General features: G+C 26.7%; 1 protein-coding gene and 1 long non-coding RNA gene across 2 annotated transcripts in view; one reads left to right on the forward strand and one right to left on the reverse strand.

Annotated features, from left to right (window-relative positions):
* LOC135922741 (procollagen-lysine,2-oxoglutarate 5-dioxygenase-like) overlaps nucleotides 1–12,788 on the reverse strand; it is a 45,099-nt gene that overhangs the window by 10,287 nt on the left and 22,024 nt on the right. The gene's annotated exons all lie outside the window — the stretch shown is intronic.
* LOC135922742 (uncharacterized) lies at nucleotides 6,723–9,787 on the forward strand. The gene is made up of 4 exons (XR_010571020.1): nucleotides 6,723–6,768; nucleotides 6,806–6,846; nucleotides 9,236–9,365; nucleotides 9,408–9,787. It is a non-coding gene; the product is annotated as an uncharacterized LOC135922742 (long non-coding RNA).

The following is a 12,788-nucleotide window of genomic DNA, read 5'->3' on the forward strand; positions in this document are numbered from 1 at the left end:
ACATTTTACAAAATAGAAAGCGTCTAATTTAACCGACAAATTGGATCTGATTTTTTTTTTAAATTAACATTATTACTTTTAAAATACGAAAAGGTAAGAATATTTTGAAAAACTTAGTAAAAACAATATATTACTTTAGTATTGTGCATGTTACCAATAATATATGTTGAATTGCATATAAAATCAACTGAAGATCCAACCTAATCCCCTAAGTTTTTTTTTAATTTGTAAGATGATAAATATATATGACTAACTAATAAACATTTCAATTTCCAACTAGATTTACTTCCTAAAATATGGCCACCTTTTAAAAACCAAAAAATTTAAAATACACTCTATTTAGTTATAAATAACTCGATAAAATAATTTAATTAAAACCATTATTTAATTTTCATACAATTTAATATAGTGAAAATCAGCTGATTATAACAAAAAATAGAAAACCGGAAATGGTCAAAAGAAAACTGCAAATTTTTTTATAAATGGACATTTAACTGTTTTATATACAAAAGTCTTGCAACACTGGTCCAAGAGTCATCAGCTAAAAAATTGGTCGTTCCTTAAAAAATAAGCGGTAATTTTTTCAAATTTGTGAAAATAGTTAGCTTAAAATTTAAACATTTTTTGCAAATATCTATAGAATTTGAGTAAGATCAAAAACGATTTGGACAAACCTACAAACATAAAAACGATTAAACAAGCCAACGAAAAGGATATGACTTATGCAACAAGAATGACAAATTATACGAAAAGCTTTTAATTGTAGCTCACATTAAATTACAGGGATAGCTTCATAGAAGAGGAAGAATGTTATAGGATTAAAATAACTTATTATAATCTTTTTGATTAAAGGTTTAACTTATTTTCTTACTCTTATTTTGTTATAACCTTTATGTTATTTTATTTTATTTAACTTAAAATACAAAGATTACCATTCTAATTTTATTATATAAATATAGATCAAAAGAAGATTATTATACATTATTATATTTTTTGTGCAAATAAAGAAATGTTTTCTATTTTCTTATGTAATAAATTTTGAAAGGTAGTTAACCAAAGAATAACACCTATTAGAAAGAAAATATCATGTAAATTAATTTTTGGAAGTTAGGAGAGAGTTTAAAGAAGTTTTTAAAATAAATATAGAAGATTATAAAAAAAATCTAGCCGAAATCATAAATCAAGAACCATTAGATAAAATGGAAAATGAATCTTCAACCATAAATTTATGGCATCGAACAGCTAAATAATTGGATGAAGAAAAGGGTGTTCAAAATCTAACTAAGCTTATTCAAGATCACGCTCACCCATTTATTTATTAACGTGAAAGCGATATCATCAAGCATGTAGGTTACGTGGTTATATTAGATTGTTTAAAACACAATACATGTGAATTTGATTTTTGGATCAAACCAGAATAGCATTTTTTCGCAAATGTAGATGGCAAAATCCTTGTTATAGTTTAGGGAGATTACTAAGATGTTAGCGGCTAGACATTAACACCTATAGATTTATATAATTATGCGAGAATTAATATCCCGGGGATTATTATATATTTGTCAGCAACTTTGAATATTTAAGAATGGAAACCAATTTCGAAAATGATTTTTAACAGCTAAAAGAATTCCGGGAAAATAAAACACGCTTTTCCCATGGAAGAAAAAATGAAAGTCAAATTTTATTCAAATTCATTAGATTATTTAATATATGATATCATAATTAATATGTTTATTATAATATCATTTCCCTAATTGATATTCATTTAATATAAATGATTAGGCTACTTTAAGGTATAAATATTTTTTGAATAATGTTTTTTTCCTAAAATAAAATAATTAAATTTATGTGTTATATACGAAGCAATGTCAGCTCCTTGAAGTTGGCCGAACGATTGGAAGCACTAACGATGAATCATATGTCATTTTTTAGTGCTTCAATCCGTATAGTAGCCGAATTTAAGGAAAAAATGTTGCAGGCAAAAATAAAAATTTGTGCCAACTTCACGCTTAAATGTCGATTGGAAGCACTAACGATGAAACTTATATCATTCTTTAGTGCTTCGTTAGTAGAGGTTAGTGTTTCAATCCATTTTGTAGCCGAATTTATGAATAAAAAGTTATTCACGAAAAAAATAAACAAATAATGGCGACGTGCCAAAACAAAAACTATAGGAGTACTAAACATCCGGTTTTCGCCATTATTTATTAGTGTATTTAAATTCCGTTATTAATTTACTTAACCGCCTTATAAAAAAAAGTTATATCTAAATAAAAACTATGACGTCACGATTTAGGCGTGAAGTTGGCCGAACTTTTGGAAGCACTAACGATGAAACTTATATCATTCTTTAGTGCTTCGTTAGTAGAGGTTAGTGCTTCAATCAGTTCCTTAGCCGAATTTAAGAATAAAAAGTTATTCACGAAAAAAACAAAAATAAACAAATAATGGCGACGTGCCAAAACAAAAACCATAGGAGTACTAAACATCCGGTTTTCGCCATTATTTAGTGCTTAATTAGTGTATTTAAATTCCGTTATTAATTTTGTTAACCGTCATATGAAAAAATTGTAAAATGCTAAAGAAATTTTTAGAGGTCAAATTTCGGCTAGAAAATTATGAAAGCACTAACGATGAAACTTATATCATTTTTTAGTGCTTCGTTAGTAGAGGTTAGTGCTTTAATCAGTTTTGTAGCCGAATTTAAGAATAAAAAGTTATTAGCAAAAAAAATAAAAATAATGGCGGCGTGCCAAAACAAAAACTATAGGAGTACTATACATGTTTTCGCCATTATTTAGTGCTTAATTAATATATTTAAATTCAGTAATTTATTTTGTTAACCGTCATATAAAAAATTGTAACACGCTAAAGAAATTTTTAGAGGTCAAATTTCGGCTAGAAAATTATGAAAGCACTAACGATGAAACTTATATCATTCTTTAGTGCTTCGTTAGTAGAGGTAAGTGCTTTAATCAGTTTTGTAGCCGAATTTAAGAATAAAAAGTTATTCACGAAAAAAACAAAAATAAACAAATAATGGCGACGTGCCAAAACAAAAACTATAGGAGTACTATACATCCGGTTTTCGCCATTATTTAGTGCTTAATTAGTGTATTTAAATTCCGTTATTAATTTTGTTAACCGTCATATGAAAAAATTGTAACACGCTAAAGAAATTTTTAGAGTTCAAATTTCGGCTAGAAAATTATGAATAACGATGAAACTTATATATTTAGATCTCATTATTATCAATATAATTATGCAGGAATTCTGATAGTTACCCTGATTCAATTTAGCATATCAATAATTCAAATTTTCTGACACCTCTTTAGAATCTTAAGAAAAGAATATATCAAATTGATTACGTTTCTATAGATAGATATGAATAATTGTATTTAAACTCTTCTCTAGAAATTATCAAAACAACTAAAGAAGTTATTAATAAATATGCAAGTCCAACTCCACTTAGTGGTCGAAAATATAATCCTCAAGCGTTATATCTTTTTATTGGAAAACTGTTACTCGATAATATAAATAGATTGTAGAATAAGAGTGTTATATTTTTATTCGAATATTATAACTACAATATTGATGGAAGAATAAAGAAGGAAAAAATTATAAAAAATGTATGATATAATTTTCAACGAATAAAACAGCAATTAGCGAAAATAAGCTTATAATCAATAAAACATTCTATATAACAAATATAAACAAATACGAATTTAATAGGAATATAGTTTAAAAAACCTTTATGGCATAGTTATAAATAATATTTAATTTTTTAATACATATAATGCAATATAATTTTATTTGAATTGTATAGGATAATTTTCAATTCACAATTTCTGTTGTCACAAATGCCATAATTTATTTAGGGGTCGTGTAAAATAATTTGATTTGATAAGCTCCTCCCAAGATAAAAACATTCTTCAATCCTAAAATCATATATATTATTCATTTGATATTTTAAAATATACCTTATTCTATAGGATTAGGAAACTTCAGCAAATACCATATAATATATAAGATCGGAGAAAATATCATATATTTTCTAATTTAATAATTCCAGTACTATATTGAACTTTTACGACAAATTTAATTCTTTCTCTAGCATAATATGGATTTAATTTAAATATATTTTTGCATAGGAAGTGTCAAGGGCTTAGTTGTAAAAGCTATGTAACGAAATGTTGAACAATATTAATGGTCAAACTTTATTTTTATTTGTATTATGATAACTAATTATAACAGTACTACCGTCAAGAAAGACGGGCGCATTTAATTTTTGCCTACAATTTTTCACCTTTTTATTTATAATTTAAAGCCAAATTAAGTTATTATTGTTAGATGAGAGTTTTTAATACCTATCTTATTTACCCCATTAACTAATCGCATTCACTCCCCACCCCGTGAAGGTGGGAGTTGGAATTTAAGGGAGCAAAGAGGGAAAAATAAGATTGACTAAAAAAAAGGAAGAAATAAAAAAAAGAGACAAAGATATTTATAGCATTTTTATAATTTAAAAGAAGAGATGCTGATACTTTCATATTTAATACCTCTGAACAATACCAAAAAAAATAGGTAGTATATAAATTACAAACTATGTTAAAATAGTTTGTAATATAATATACAATTTCACTTTATATATTTTTTAAAAAATAATTTTTTTTTTAATTAACATTTTTAATTTATAATAATCGACAATTACAAAAATAATTTTAATATACAAACACGAAATTAATAATAACAAGGTTTAAAAAAAAATCATAATCATTACATCTAATCCTTTCCCAAAGGATGATCGGAATTTTTATTTTCATCGTCACTTTGCCCTAGCATCAGCTCTTCCATTCTTTGGACTTCCGATGATGTCCTTGAATGCGCCTGATGCCCTATCCCACTTGTCGAGGCTTTATGAACTTTTTCCGACAATGGAATCCTGAATGAGTTATCCACCGATTCTTTTGGCAATCCCGCGAGGGCAACGTCGGCTCTCCTAGATCTTGTTCTAGGCAAAGATCCATAATTTTCCCGACAGTTGAATATTTTATGCCCCAAACGCCCACACATGAAGCACTTTGGAAGAGTACGTTCTGGCTGCCTCAATACCGCATATCACTCCAAATGATTTCGTCCGGTGCGAAAAACGGGGTACTGTAGTTCCTGAGTTGGGGCACATAAACTACATTTCGACTATTGATACTCGGTTGAACAATAGGTATGTTTGGAATATCTTGATGAGAGATCCACATTTCTAACCAGGAGTCTGCTAGTGGGTTACCTAGATTAGACTGATTTACCTACATCGAGGCATATATAGTCGAAATGTACCTTATGTGCCCCGACTCAGGAACTAAAGTGCCCCGTTTTTAGCACCGAACGAAATCATTTGGAGCGATATGCGGTATTGAGGCAGCCAAAACGTACTCTTCCAAAGTGCTTCTTGTGTTGGCGTTTGGGGCATAAAATATTCAACTGTCGGGAAAATTATGGATCTTTGCCAAGAACAAGATCTAGGAGAGCCGACGTTGCCCTCGCGGGATTGCCAAAAGAATCGGTGGATAACTCATTCAGGATTCCATTGTCGGAAAAAGTTCATAAAGCCTCGACAAGTGGGATAGGGCATCAGGCGCATTCAAGGACATCATCGGAAGTCCAAAGAATGGAAGAGCTGATGCTAGGGCAAAGTGACGATGAAAATAAAAATTCCGATCATCCTTTGGGAAAGGATTAGATGTAATGATTATGATTTTTTTTTAAACCTTGTTATTATTAATTTCGTGTTTGTATATTAAAAATATTTTTGTAATTGTCGATTATTATAAATTAAAAATGTTAATTAAAAAAAAAATCGAAAATAAAAGGAATATGTGATCAAAGCTTGCCCAATATCAATAAGCAGTTCTCAATTTATATCATATTTATTTGATAAAATATAAGAATTTGCGGGGATTTTGATTTTTACTTTGTATGTCATATTAAAGAACTATTATTAAGCTACATATTAAAATTTAAAATATTTCTCCAACTTAATTATTTCTCGGGGTAAACCTTGTATTTTTTTTCCTAATCATTTTTAGAGATATTGCTATCCCTGATTCCCCACCATTTATTTATCCTCGTTATTTGCAATCCCTACCATCCTAAATATATAAAAATTACGGAAAATTATTTAAAACATTTCTTTATTAAATGCCGATTGGCTTGATGGTCATTAAATGAATGAAATAATTATATAATAATAATTTTAAACACAAAAGTTTTTAAATTAACTTAAAGAATCTATATATATAATAGCCATATTCAAGAAATGAACGTTTTCCTATCTTTATAACGTTAATTTTTTTTTTGTATCAACTTTCATATCTTCATAACGTTAATTTTTATTTTTTCTATCAACTTTCCTATCTTCTTAATGTTAAATAAATCGAGGGCTTTTATTATCTCGGTAATGTTAAATTTTTTTTTCTTACTCCGGGATTCGAACTCGCGCCTTTATTTCAAAGACAAACGTTCTTACCGTTCAGCCCCTTTAAGCTTTATGTTTTGTTATAAAAATCTTTATTTATATTTGATTTTTTAAAATTAACTAAAATTAATCAATATTTATTTTTTCATTGGATTATTAAGCTCTCATACTATTGGTTTAAATTTATTTTCTTTATTTTTTATTGGCTAAGGTAAAATATTTTTAATTATTCCATTTTAAATTAATTTATAACGACCATTTTATGAATATTAAAAATAGCAAACCATTTTCAACCACAAGTTTAATTTTTATTTAATATATTTTAACTATTTTAAGGAAACATTTAAATCAATGGTAGTTGTTAACAGTTATTTCAGGTAATAATTGTTTTTTTTAAATATTTTAAGAATAGTCTTTTTTAAGAGGATGGGGAAGAATTTTTTCATTACTTTTATGGTCGTTGTTACCAGTTATTTCAAAATAATATCCAATTTTTATTCCTTATATAACCCCCTTCTCTCTTCAGGCCAGGTCCGATCCATTAAATGTAATGCTTTGCTTTAAGCTAAAATATATTTAATACAAAAAATTCCCAAGCAAGGTCCAAGGCCATAATAATTTTGGAAAAAACCCCCAAGCCCAACCAACGATATAAAAATTTTGGTAGTTGAGAACTGGAATAAAATATATAAAAAATCTTAATGAATTTAAAAATACAATCAAAATCAGATTTTCGTGGGCCTTGATTTTTTTGATCAGACTAGCCCAGGCCTTAGAAAATTTGTTTTATGCCAATGTCTGACCCATAGTTAATAAAAAAAAATTCCCAAACGTCCAAGTTCCAAAGCTCAGCCAGCCTATTAAGACTAAATGCTATTTTTTGAGTAAAAATATATTTTAATAGACTTTTACCAGAGTTCCCTATAAATATTCTGTGTTAAATATTATGATAACCTTCTTTTCTCTTTGGGCCAGGTCTAATCCATTAAATGTAATTCTATGCTTTAAGTTAAAATATATTTAAAGCTATTAAGACTAAATGCTATTTTTTGAGTAAAAATATATATAGATTAGCTTTTAGCAGAGGATGGAGAATGAGAATTTTCTCATTACTTTTATGGTAGTTGTTACCAGTTATTTCAACATAAATTAATTACAAATTATATTATTAAGAAAACGTTTTACAAATTTAATAAGTATTTTAAATGGCAATAAAAAATTTCTTCAATAATTATATTAGATTAATACGAATATATTACATATCTATATGTGAAATTATAATAAATTTTAGTATATAATTAAAAATAGAATTTTAGAAATTTAAATATTTTAAATGGCAATAAATTTTAGTATATAATTAAAAATAGAATTTTAGAAATTTAAATATTTTAAATGGCAATAAAACATCGTTATATTAAATACATAATACAAATATATATCTTATAAATTATATTATTAAACAGACACTACAAATTTAGTTCAAATACTTAATTTTCCTATACTTAAGTAATTTATTTATGTTTTTTGCTACGGTTTGGATCTTCATTTTTTAAATAAAACATTAATAGCCATTTTTGGGATTTTACTGGTAACAAAATTGGGAACATCCCTTTTTTGGCGATTTATCGTTTAGCGATTTAGAACCGATACGGGCACGCGGCGTTAATTCCGCGCTTATAGTATATGGTTGTAAATTATTATAAATTTTTTTTCACATTTTTGTCCCTTTTTCCTATATTTCTACCTTCTTTTATTCATTCATTGCTCATCTCTTTGCTCCCATAAAACCCATCTCCCACCTTCACGCGGTGGGGAGCGAACAGCGCTAACGGGAGCTCTGGTGTTATTAGTTATTATTATGCCCTTCGAGAAAGGCGGGTAATAATATTTTTCCCAATATTAAAATCAGAAATTAAGAATATTTTATAAATTTTAATATAATATAAGGTACAATTTTAATATCCAATATTTAAGAACATTAATTCCCGTCATTCTTGACGGGCTATCAACTAGTAATGAATTAAAAATCAAAGAACTATGATTCTCACAAGCAATGAGAATAGGAGCTATATTAAGATTTGGTGTAATTATTTTTCTTTCTAGATTGTCAAATTTTTTTAAAATTATTTTAATGCAGTAAAAAAAATTATAAAATTTATAATAGATTAGATAAATTAATCACATGTGTGGTTAATTATTTTAGTATAAAATTGTAAATAAAATATGCCATTTAAATTATATTTAAGAATATTTGTGAAAATGCTACTTTATTTAGTGAATTTTCTAAAAAAATTGAAATACGAAATCTATATTCAAAATCAAAAGTGTAATAAAAATTATTTTTTAAAAAATATATAAAGTGAAATTGTATATTATATTACAAACTATTTTTTTATTTCTTCCTTTTTTTAGTCAATCTTATTTTTCCCTCTTTGCTCCCTTAAATTCCAACTCCCACCTTCACGGGGTAGGGAGTGAATGTGATTAGTTAATGGGGTAAATTAGATAGGTATTAAAAACTCTCATCTAACAATAATAACTTAATTTGGCTTTAAATTATAAATAAAAAGGTGAAATATTGTAGGTAAAAATTAAATACGCCCGTCTTTCTTGACGGTAGTACTGTTATAATTAGTTATCATAATACAAATAAAAATAAAGTTTGACCATTAATATTGTTCAACATTTCGTTACATAGCTTTTACAACTAAGCCCTTGACACTTCCTATGCAAAAATATATTTAAATTAAATCCATATTATGCTAGAGAAAGAATTAAATTTGTCGTAAAAGTTCAATATAGTACTGGAATTATTAAATTAGAAAATATATGATATTTTCTCCGATCTTATATATTATATGGTATTTGCTGAAGTTTCCTAATCCTATAGAATAAGGTATATTTTAAAATATCAAATGAATAATATATATGATTTTAGGATTGAAGAATGTTTTTATCTTGGGAGGAGCTTATCAAATCAAATTATTTTACACGACCCCTAAATAAATTATGGCATTTGTGACAACAGAAATTGTGAATTGAAAATTATCCTATACAATTCAAATAAAATTATATTGCATTATATGTATTAAAAAATTAAATATTATTTATAACTATGCCATAAAGGTTTTTTAAACTATATTCCTATTAAATTCGTATTTGTTTATATTTGCTATATAGAATGTTTTATTGATTATATGCTTATTTTCGCTAATTGCTGTTTTATTCGTTGAAAATTATATCATACATTTTTTAAAATTTTTTCCTTCTTTATTCTTCCATCAATATTGTAGTTATAATATTCGAATAAAAATATAACACTCTTATTCTACAATCTATTTATATTATCGAGTAACAGTTTTCCAATAAAAAGATATAACGCTTGAGGATTATATTTCGACCACTAAGTGGAGTTGGACTTGCATTTTTATTAATAACTTCTTTAGTTGTTTTGATAATTTCTAGAGAAGAGTTTGAATACAATTATTCATATCTATCTATACATTGTAAATAATGGAGGTTTTAATTGAATTTATTATCTAAAAAATAAATTATTTATATTCACAAAATATCGATAGTTGGTAGTAGAGATAGATTAATTGAAGTTATCCTTATAAATTCTCTGAAAAGAGTATTAATATAATTATAATGGTGGAAATATAATAAAGTGACACCGCCGCCGAAGTAGGCGGGAATTTTTTAGGGGGGTAGGCAAAGGTTTTTGAAGGGGGTTTGCATCCAGTGAAAATCCTGTCATGTAGACGCTGGACAAATGCATATCAGATGGTTGATCAAAATTTCAGAAAATTGTATTCAGATACAGATAATTTATAAAATTTTGTATTTAAGATACAAGATACTTTAGAAAATTTTTAATAAGATACAAGATACTTGTATCTTTTTAAAAAAAGTATCTAAGATACAAGATACTTTTTAAAAAAACTTTAAATAGTCAAAATCCTTTATTTCTTATCTATAATATAAATTTATAAAAAATATTTAAAATAAATTGTAGAAAATAACAAATTTATTAGTAATTATTATGGCATTATGAGCTTGCTGTAAACCTTTTAAATTATACTAATAATTCAATAAATGATATTGAATTAGAGGTCCTAAATTATATGAAAGATGACAAGCGCAGAATAAATATGTTAAATAGTTATAAATATATAAAAGAAATATTTATTAAATATAACACAATATTACCCTCCTCTGCCTCCATTGAACGATTATTTAGCTTTGCTAATATGGTTAATAGACCAAATCGTCAAAGAATGAACGATAAATTATTTGAAAAATTAATAATATTAAAAAATAATGCTGATTTATTATTATTTAATAATTATACAATTATTAAAAAAAATATCGCATACATAATCAATTTGATATATTCTTTTCTTAAGATTCTAAAGAGGTGTCAGAAAATTTGAATTATTGATATGCTATATTGAATCAGGGTAACTATCAGAATTCCTGCATAATTATATTGATAATAATGAGATCTAAATATATAAGTTTCATCGTTAGTGCTTTCATAATTTTCTAGCCGAAATTTGACCTCTAAAAATTTCTTTAGCGTTTTACAATTTTTTCATATGACGGTTAAAAAAATTAATAACGGAATTTAAATACACTAATTAAGCACTAAATAATGGCGAAAACCGGATGTATAGTACTCCTATAGTTTTTGTTTTGGCACGTCGCCATTATTTGTTTATTTTTGTTTTTTTCGTGAATAACTTTTTATTCCTAAATTCGGCTACAAAACTGATTAAAGCACTAACCTCTACTAACGAAGCACTAAAGAATGATATAAGTTTCATCGTTAGTGCTTTCATAATTTTCTAGCCGAAATTTGACCTCTAAAAATTTCTTTAGCGTATTACAATTTTTTCATATGACGGTTAACAAAATTAATAACGGAATTTAAATACACTAATTAAGCACTAAATAATGGCGAAAACCGGATGTATAGTACTCCTATAGTTTTTGTTTTGTCGCCATTATTTGTTTATTTTTATTTTTTTTGCTAATAACTTTTTATTCTTAAATTCGGCTACAAAACTGATTAAAGCACTAACCTCTACTAACGAAGCACTAAAAAATGATATAAGTTTCATCGTTAGTGCTTTCATAATTTTCTAGCCGAAATTTGACCTCTAAAAATTTCTTTAGCATTTTACAATTTTTTCATATGACGGTTAACAAAATTAATAACGGAATTTAAATACACTAATTAAGCACTAAATAATGGCGAAAACCGGATGTTTAGTACTCCTATAGTATTTGTTTTGGCACGTCGCCATTATTTGTTTATTTTTGTTTTATTCGTGAATAACTTTTTATTCTTAAATTCGGCTAAGGAACTGATTGAAGCACTAACCTCTACTAACGAAGCACTAAAGAATGATATAAGTTTCATCGTTAGTGCTTCCAAAAGTTCGGCCAACTTCACGCCTAAATCGTGACGTCATAGTTTTTATTTAGCTTATAACTTTTTTTTATAAGGCGGTTAAGTAAATTAATAACGGAATTTAAATACACTAATTAAGCACTAAATAATGGCGAAAACCGGATGTTTAGTACTCCTATAGTTTTTGTTTTGGCACGTCGCCATTATTTGTTTATTTTTGTTTTTTTCGTGAATAACTTTTTATTCATAAATTCGGCTACAAAATGGATTGAAGCACTAACCTCTACTAACGAAGCACTAAAGAATGATATAAGTTTCATCGTTAGTGCTTCCAATCGACTTTTAAGCGTGAAGTTGGCACAAATTTTTATTTTTGCTTATAACTTTTTTTCCTTAAATTCGGCTACTATACGGATTGAAGCACTAACAAGCACTACCGAAGCACTAAAAAATGACATATGATTCATTAGTGCTTCCAATCGTTCGGTCAACTTCACGGAGCTAGCAATGTCTAATAATGATTTGCATAGGACCTAAATTTTTCAAGCCCGATCTCAAATTTTTATAAAAAAATATGTCAGACCTGATCAAAATCGAGTTTATAATCATTCTACAACAAATAAAAAATATTGGCTATATTTCTTGCAAAAATGTTAAAATATATTTATTTTATTTCAAAATTTTTCGGTCCGAATTTTATTTTAAATGCCCGACCCAAAGATCTCCAATGTCCCCATCCATTTTTTTACATGTCTCAATTTTAATTTTAATTTTTCTTTTTATTTTGAGAAAATTAATAAATATTTTAAATATAAATTTTATTTATGTATAATTTTAGCTAAACGACCAATATTTAAGGCGCGAAAACCTTAAAAACAATACTTTTTCCCAGTCAATAATTTT

Source organism: Gordionus sp. m RMFG-2023, chromosome 1, assembly GCF_954871325.1.
Source record: "Gordionus sp. m RMFG-2023 chromosome 1, tfGorSpeb1-WG-v2, whole genome shotgun sequence".
Classification (NCBI taxonomy): Eukaryota; Metazoa; Nematomorpha; class Gordioida; order Chordodea; family Parachordodidae; genus Gordionus; species Gordionus sp. m RMFG-2023.